Source organism: Cupressus sempervirens, chromosome 5 (genome assembly GCF_028749045.1).
Source record: "Cupressus sempervirens isolate cs-2001-9-10 chromosome 5, ASM2874904v1, whole genome shotgun sequence".
Lineage (NCBI taxonomy): Eukaryota > Viridiplantae > Streptophyta > Pinopsida > Cupressales > Cupressaceae > Cupressus > Cupressus sempervirens.
Genome location: NC_143122.1, coordinates 582,525,767 through 582,534,858, shown reverse-complemented (window position 1 = coordinate 582,534,858; position 9,092 = coordinate 582,525,767).

The following is a 9,092-nucleotide window of genomic DNA, read 5'->3' as shown; positions in this document are numbered from 1 at the left end:
TTCTAGCTTAGCCTGACCTAGGGTTTTGGTGGTTTTGGTTTAGTAACCATGGGAAGGTTGGTGATGTGATGAATCATTTTCTTTGTAATCTAAATTGGTTTCTCAAGCCATAGCTAACCATTATGCACCTAGCTTAGAATATATTTGATCCATTTGATTTGAAAACCTCGAGGCATGTGAGGAATGTGGGTCAAACCTTTATCTTCCAAATATTTATGCTTGGGTTTGAGAACTCCATTATCACAAAATTCACCTAGGGCATCATCCATTTCTAGGTTCCAATTTCTTGAAGAGAACAATTGAAATGAGTATGAATATCATTAATAAGGAGTACCTTAGGTGGGATTTGCAATTGAGCTCCAGTTGAGTCAAGGGTTATTGCAACCATGGGCACAAGTTTGAAGTTTGGCACTTTCCACTTGACTCCTCAAACCAACATCTTAGACCCTTTCTTTGCTTTGTTGCTGCTTGATGCCATTTTACTCAGTAAATTATGAAAATCTTGATAATATTCTACAAATTAACCTAAAGTTGCTTGATCATACTAGAATTCACTTCTTCTCAATAACACTTAGATTTCATGGTGAAAAATGAATTTGATTTCTTGTTTTTCATTAAAACTTTTCCATTAATGCTTGGTATAAAGGTAGCTAGGTTGACATCATGCTTGACATTGTGCTTGACAACTTGTCATCCACTATTCAATTGATTACCCATTGAAGGCTTTATGAATCAATAACTATGTGTGTCTTATTACTCCTGACCTTGCTTGGTAGAGTCTATGACCCATCCTTATGTGATAGAGAAGGTAACTTGGTGATAACTAATACTATTCTTCCTCAGTGATCCTTTTGCATCTTGAATACTAATTTGGATCTTTGTCACCTTTCAAATGGAACTCTTTGAATGTAATCATGATATAAATGACCATAATTAGTTGAAATAGCTTCCTTGATAGATTTAGGAATCCATTGCTACCTCATCTACTTTTGAATGTTATCTTCTTTTGCCTTCTTTTCATCTTCAATTTTACCTATATTCATGCAATTTTTGGTTAGATGACCAAGTTTAGTACAAGTGAAACATCTTATGGTGGTATCTCTTTTCCTTGTGTGATGTTTAACATAATTCATGCCAATGTGTCCAAATTCTCCACAGTAATGATATCTACACCAAGTTTTGTAGTCCCAACTGAATATTTCTTTCACAATTTGCACTACTAGATTGAATTACTTAGTTCTACATTCTAATGCTTTGTGACCATGTTTCTTGCATTTGTGACACTAGCCCTCAAATTTTGGTTTCTCTTTGCATTCATTAGCATTGTGACCATGCTGACTGCAATTGTAGCATTTTCCATTAAATTTTTCTTTAACATTACTCCAACATTTTTTTGATGTATGACCTATCTTACCATAGTGATTTGAAGTAGGTCTTTGATTCCTTTGAGCACCTTTTTCAGAGGATTCACCTTCTTCTTTGTATCCAATTCCTACTTTATCATTTTGTCTATAGAGATTCTACTCATTCAGTTGATTTAATTGATTCATGTTTTCTTGGGATTTCATCATTCTTTCATTGATTTTCTTTTCAAATCTTAGCTCATTTCTTATTCTTTCATTGATTTGTCTTTCTAAATTTAGATCATTTCTTAGTCTTTCATTGATCTATCATTGGCTCATGATTTCCTAATTTGCATTGGAGATTTGATCCTTAAGATCTACATGTTGAAGGGATTGGTTCTGGATTTCATTATTTCTTCCATCCATTTCTTCTTTCATCTTGTTCCTCTATTCCAAGATTTCACATAGCCTTAGTGACTAAATTTCTTGTTCTCTTTTAAGCTTTCTTACTTCTTCTTATAGGGAACCATTCTTCTCTAGGAGTTCTTTGATTGCATCATTTGCTTCATCTGAGCTACTTGAAGGGAAAATGTCTTCAATTCTTTCTTCAGTGTAAAGATGGTTATTCATATAATTTACAAGTTCCTTTCTTCTTTTCAAGGAATGGGAAAGTTTCTCCTTAACTTTCTTGAGTTGTGCAATGGCCATTTCTAAATCCAACTTTTCATTGTTAATTGCCTTATCAAGTCTAAATATCTCCATATTCTTGATCTTTGCTCAAGCTATTAAACTTTCTCCTGAGAACAAAAAGGCCTTGATACGAATTGTTGGAAATATAGAAGGATTATTTGGGGGGATGGGGGGTGGGGGGTGAATGACTTACCACTCAAATAAATACTAGATCCCTTAGATGTCAATAGTAAATTTAGATAGAGAAAACTAATTACTATTGTTACATAGAAAATGTTGTAACTTGGTAAATATAGAGTATGAATTACTTTTGTAAATCTTATGATGTTATAAGAAATTAACTTTCAAGCATAAGAGAAATAACATGAACAAATGAGACATCAAAATTTAACATGGAAACACAATTTGGGAAAAACCACCAATGTAACTAGTTACTATTTTTCACTCTTCTCAAGTGAGCCCTATTAGGAGCCAACCCTATTAAAGGTTACAAAACACACTATTACGTGTGACCTTGTTAGAGGATTTAATCACCCTACTAGGAGTGGCCTTGCAAGAGGTCTTAAAACAATTCAATGGAATTGCCAACTTGTTAGAGGATTTACAACTAGCTGTTAAACCAACTCTGTTAAGAGATTTTAGATCACTGCTACAATGGTTAGAGAGTAACACTGAAATGACTTGATTGTGATGAAACTAAATTGTTGAATCTAGATCACTTTTCTGCTTAAACTTGATCCTTCCTAATCAAATATTACTTTTCTACTCTACAAGGATACCTGCTTATCCTTCAAGTTCACTCCCTCTCTTTTCTTTTCAATTCAATCAACACACTTACAGACACACTAAAAATCTCAAATTGACCTCTTATTTATACCTTCTAGATTGAAAAGTTAGCCCAAATTAAAATTACAATAACCAATATTCATCACCATAGTCAACTAGAATCAATACATAAAGTAATTAAGCTTCATATGCCAAAACAAGAAAAATCCTTCATAAGCTGACCCTGCTTGGTAGAAACTAACTTTGAAATGATTCTCTATGTCAACCAACAGAGGCTTAGTTAACACTGTGAACTTGCAGAAATCCTTTGGAAACCAAGTGAACTTAGTGAATACTAACTCTATCCAACTTCCCCTTCATTAACTGAGTGAGCTCAATTAACACTCTTTTCTACCTGAATTCCTTTGACACCCAAGTGAGCTTGGTAGATACTATCATCTATTTAGAGTAAACTAGTGAATGCTCAGTAGGCAAGGAAAACTATCTTCATTGACCAAGTGTGCTCGGTAAGAAATGTCTATCAATTGATATGACATTTTTGTAACATCAAAGATAAGACACAATTAATCAATTGTATCCAACAATGGATTCTAGTAGGTTGCATGATCACCCAAAACCTTGGAGTTGATCCCAGATTATCTTTTCAAGAGAGGAGTTCAAAAGGATATGTATCGTTAAGCATCATGCAAAATGAAAACTCAATAGAAGTGGCACTAGAAGGGCCCCAACCATTTAGAATAGAAGAAAACAACTTGTAATTTCAAAATTCTACGTTTTTATTTATCTTTTTACAAGTTCAAAAAAAAAATTGAGCTTTTGAGCTTTCAAGGTGCGCTAGCTTCTGAGGTGTGCCAGGTGTGCAAGGTTCCAAGGTGTGCCATATTTTTGAGAAAGTGTACTTCTATAGAGGTGCACTTTTTCCAAAAATGATGCAAACTAGAAGATCTTGATCCATCATCTCCATTTTAGTGAGCTTTAAGATCTCCACTTAGTGCACACAAGTTCCTTGAACTTAGCCATTTTCATAAGCCTTGTAGTGAAAAAGGATTACCTTGAATTCTACCACTTCCATTCAAAATTTCATCATTTTCCTCAATTATTCCTCCACAACAATCACATATTATTCCATCAAACCCTCTAATGGCCTTTTTCACAAATGTTGTAGACTCACCAATCAACTCTATAGGTGTACTTAATGACCTTCCCAAGGTTCATCTATGGAGAAACAAGAACTACTGAAGATCACATCAAGGTATTCAAGGAAATTTTTAACCAAAAGTAGATTTCTAACAAGAATGGGGTTCTTTTCTTATTCCCCTACTCTTTGGGAGAAGTTACCTTTAATTGGTTTGTTAATTTGCCACTTGGGTGTACTGGATACTAGGATACTTTCAAAAAAATATTCTTGGAACAATTCAAAACTTTCATCAAGCCAGCTATGATACATCAACAATTCATATCAATCAAGAGAGACCTAGTTGAAATAATTTCACACTTGAACCATCACTTCCATATGGCATACTACAAGCTAGAAACACCATACACTATACCAGTTGAAGCCACAATTCAAATTTATCTAAATGCTATGGACCATCTCATTGCTATTTTTTTAAGAATACTTCCTATATAAAATATTGATACATTAGAAAAAGTCTTCTCAAAAGAAATTACCTTTACTAAGCAAGCCAATCCTAATGGAGGAGGGTTGATGCTTCCAGCTCAAGCTATTACAATGATGCCAATATATCATGTTGGAGCACCTATAATGCCTAGCCAATTCATACTAGTGAATCTAGTTCCATTATAGTAGGCAATCACTCCACAAACCCTAATTATAAAAATCCAAGATATGAACCTCCAAAAGATACTTTCTTTGAGCAAAAGGTAGTAGCTTCTGCTGAAGAAGACAATAGTTTTGCCTCTAAGTTTGGTCAAATGTAGAAGACCATGTCACAAATGAACAATGAGTTGACTCACTTGAGGTTGTCACATGGATAAAACAACAATTTTCATAGAAACAATTTTGGTCCTTACAACAACAACAACTATGTTTAGAGCTACAATAGTAATTTTAGTGGAAATAACAATGCTTGGAACAACAATGCAGGAAACAATAATGAAGGAAACAATTTTAATCCTCCTAATCATAGCAACAACTTCCAAAGACAAAATTGACAATGGAACACTCATCTGAACATTGGAAGCATTCCTACAAATATTAATAATAATAATGTTTACTATGTGGACATCAATAAATATGAAAATGGTCAAAGTGCATCCAATAATGGTGGTTTATATTACAATGGAAATCAAGAAATGAATCAAAATTCACAATCAAATGATAATGTCCCTCCTATACAATTTAATGCTATGCCACTAAAATCTTATGATTCTACATAGAACACATAGGTGGAACAACCAACCAATTAAGAATTCTCTTTTCTATTAAGTTAGGAACCAAATATTCAACCTGAAGAGATACTCACTTTTCAAAATGAGAATTGAAATACTTATGACCTGTGAAGTAGAAAATAACCTATGACAGATGGAATTTCTCTACCATTACAACTGACTCCACCAAATCTAAGAGCAATTAACAATATGGTACCAATCAAGCCCCCGTATAGAGGACAACAAAATTAGAATCAAGGAAATGTACCAACAATCTTGAAAAATCTTGCCTAGTCCATTGTAAAGTACAGTGCAGTGGAAGATTTGAAATGAACAAAGGCCAGCATGTCCATTTTTGAAATGTTACAAAATTATCCTCATCAATGAGATGCACTAATGAAAACTCTTGATCATATAAAGGCACCCCATAATATCAATATTGTTCCTCAAAAGATAGTATCTCAACAAGTCAATGCTTCAGAGGTAATGCCACTATGTTTAAAGACAAGGTTGAGGTGCCCCTATTTTTTCTTAGCATCATAATATATGGGAAGAATCTTCATAATTTCCTAATTGAATTAGGTGCCTCTTGCAATGTTATGCCACTGTCAATACTACAAAGGTCAGGAGTCACTCCTTAGCCCTCTAATTGAATAGTGATACAATTGGATAAAACATATGCAAAAGTCATTAGTGTGTTGAAATATGTTCAGATATAGTTGACAGCTGACCCTCAAATTCAAGACATCATTGATATACATGTGGTTGAGATTCATGAGATATACATATTGCTACTAAGTAGAGAATGGGCAAAATTTCTAAGAGGATGATTTTCTATAAATTTTACTTAATTATGGTTACCATGGAAGGGGTCGAACAATCAAATTGAGATAGATGCAGAGCCAAAGTTAAAAATAATGATTATAGAATACAATGCACAAAATGAGGTGGCATTCCTACAATCAGATTTGGGCTCTTACAAAGTGATAGATTTTGATACAACTTCAACCAAAATATTAGATGATCAAGCTGAAAAATCAAGGATTTCAATCCCAAAGAAAGAGATCAAAACATAGTTCATAGACAACATGGTGGCTAATTTAAAGAAGAAGCTAACTCCAGTATCCTACTTCTCCTAGGATTTTTTAGATTGCATAAAGATAGTCATTCAGAGTTTGAGTGTTCATTTTTCCAAGGAGTAGTTGCTAAAGTATTAATATAGATGATGGGAATAAAAAATGGTAACATTCCAAAAGTTGATCCCATAGAAAGTCAAAGATATATAAACATATATGAATGAATAGAAAATATTGAATAAGAGATCAAAGATCTAGATGTATCATATAGTGATGCCTCTTTAGATGGTGGAGGTTTGTCTTCTCCTCCAATAGGAATGATCAAAGTCCAAAGAAGGAGACATTACATAAAAGGTCAAGGGTGGACTTAAGTAGTCATCCATCCTAAACCTAAAGTGGATGAAACTATTCAATTAGTTGGGGAAATGTAGGACAAATAAGAAAAAAATGTACTTCTAGTATTGAGGAGTAACAATGGAAAATCACCAAGTCCACCTTGCAAAAGACTACAGTTGATCCCCAAGAAAAAATCCTTTCAAGCCCAAGTAAAATAAAAGATAAGAATGAAGAAGCATAAGGTTAGGAAGCCCAAAGAAGATCCAATATAGACACTTCACTTCAATAGTTCCAAATTCAAATTAGGAGCTAGCATAGGTATTAAGTTAATCAACCCAAAAGGTAAGTATTTCTATGTAGCATATTGATTTTAGTTTAGATGTGCTAATAATGTTGTAGAGTATGAAGAACTGATCCAAGGAATTATTCTCACGTTGAAGAAAGGAATCATAGCTCTCATAGTTGAGGGAGATTCTCAGCTAGTTATAATACAAGTGAAATTGGTATACTCTTGCAATGATAGGAGGTTTCTTGCTTACAGGAAAAAAGTATGGGATCTAATGGATGATTTTGAAGAATTGAACATAAAGTCCATTCCAAGGAGGAAAAACATGGTAGTAAATGCACTCACTATTTCAGCTAGAACATTACAACTAGTTGAGAGAACAGAATTGAAATGATTTTCAGTAGAATTGGTTGCTGCCCCCTCTATCTTCAACAATATTACAAACTTCCAAGACTTTTAAGATGATCAAAATATACTCAAATTTATCATGTGAAATGGCCACTTTAAAGGGGAAGAGATTGATGATACTCTAAAAAAAAACTTGAGGATAATGAACTTGAAGATGAAGATGGGATCCTAAACTTAAAAACCAACACTATTCCCAAGGGAATGGTTTAGTTGGAACACTTAACAAAAGGATGGTCAAAGAAAACGGGATCAAGGAATTTGATTCATACAACTTAGGCACTAATGAAGACCCTAAAATGGTAAGGGTTGGAAATGCATGCAATGCACACAAAAAGGAAGATATACTCAAATTGATTTTAGAATACAAGAATGTCATTGCTTGGAGCTATAGAGAGCTCAAAACATATGATCCTAAAATCATTACACACAAAATTCCTTTGAAAATAGATTCCAAACCTTTCTATCAATTTCAAAGACCTATTAATCCTATTATTGAACCACTAATAATAAAGAAAGTTAAGAAATTGCTTGATGCCAAGATCATCTTTCCCATTCACCATTCTACATGGGTAGCTACCTTGGTTCCTATGTGGAAAAAGACTAGAGAGATTCATCTTTGTTTCAAATTTTGTAATTTGAACCTTGCATCTCAAAAGGATAACTACCATTTTCCTTCACTAGATGAGGTTCTACAAATTATTAATGGTTCAAAGATGATGTCTTTCTTGGATGGATATTTAGGATATAATCATGTGATGATTGATGAAGAAGATAGATTAAAGATGACCTTCACAACTACATGGGGAACTTTTTCTTATAGAAAAATGCCTTTTGGGCTAATTAATGTAGGGGTTACATTTCAATTAGACATGGATGAATCTTCTAAGGGGTAATAAACAAGTTTATAGTCAACTACATGGATGACTAAGGATTGAAGCACTCACATTGCTAATTTAAGATAGGTATTCAATAGATGTCATAAATATGACATATCATTCAATCTTAAGAAATGTTCATTTGTAGTTACTAAAGGAAACCTCCTAGGTCATATCATTTCTGAAGTTGTAATCTCCTTTGATCTTGATAGAATTGAGGCCATTTTGAATTTATCGCCTCCTCATAGTTGAAATGAACTTAAGTCTTTCTTTGGAAAGATAAAGTTTGTGAAAAAATTCATAAGTTGACTTGAAGAGATAGTTCATCCCCTTAATGATTTACTCAAAAAGGGAGTAAAAATGGAATGGATTCTAGAGATTAATAAATCATTTGAGGATATCAAAGTGTCTATTTCCACAGCCCTAGTACTAGTGAGTCTAAATTATGGACTACCTTTCAAAATATACTCTTTTACTTTAGAACATTCATGTCCTAGGATCCTAATGCAGAAATAGGAAAATGAAGATGAAAGGCCCCTTTTCTTTATGAGTTGTCCTCTAAAAAATGCTGAATTAAATTATTCTAACCTTGATAAATAGTCTTTTCTTTAATTAAAGTGCTAAAAAAAAATTTTCATTATATACTAAGGAGCAAGGTATATGAATTTGTACCTAATCCTATACTTAATACATTACTGATGCAAAATGAACTTGGTGAAAGGCAAGGAAAATGGATGGAAATCCTTTAAGAATTTGATTTAGAGATTCAACCCATGAAATAGGTAACAGGCCAAGGATTATAAAAATGATAGTAGATAACTAGATTGAGGATGAAAAGAAATTCCAATTTGAAGGTGAAACAAATGTGGAAGATTAGAAGAAGATTGTAGTATCTCAATTT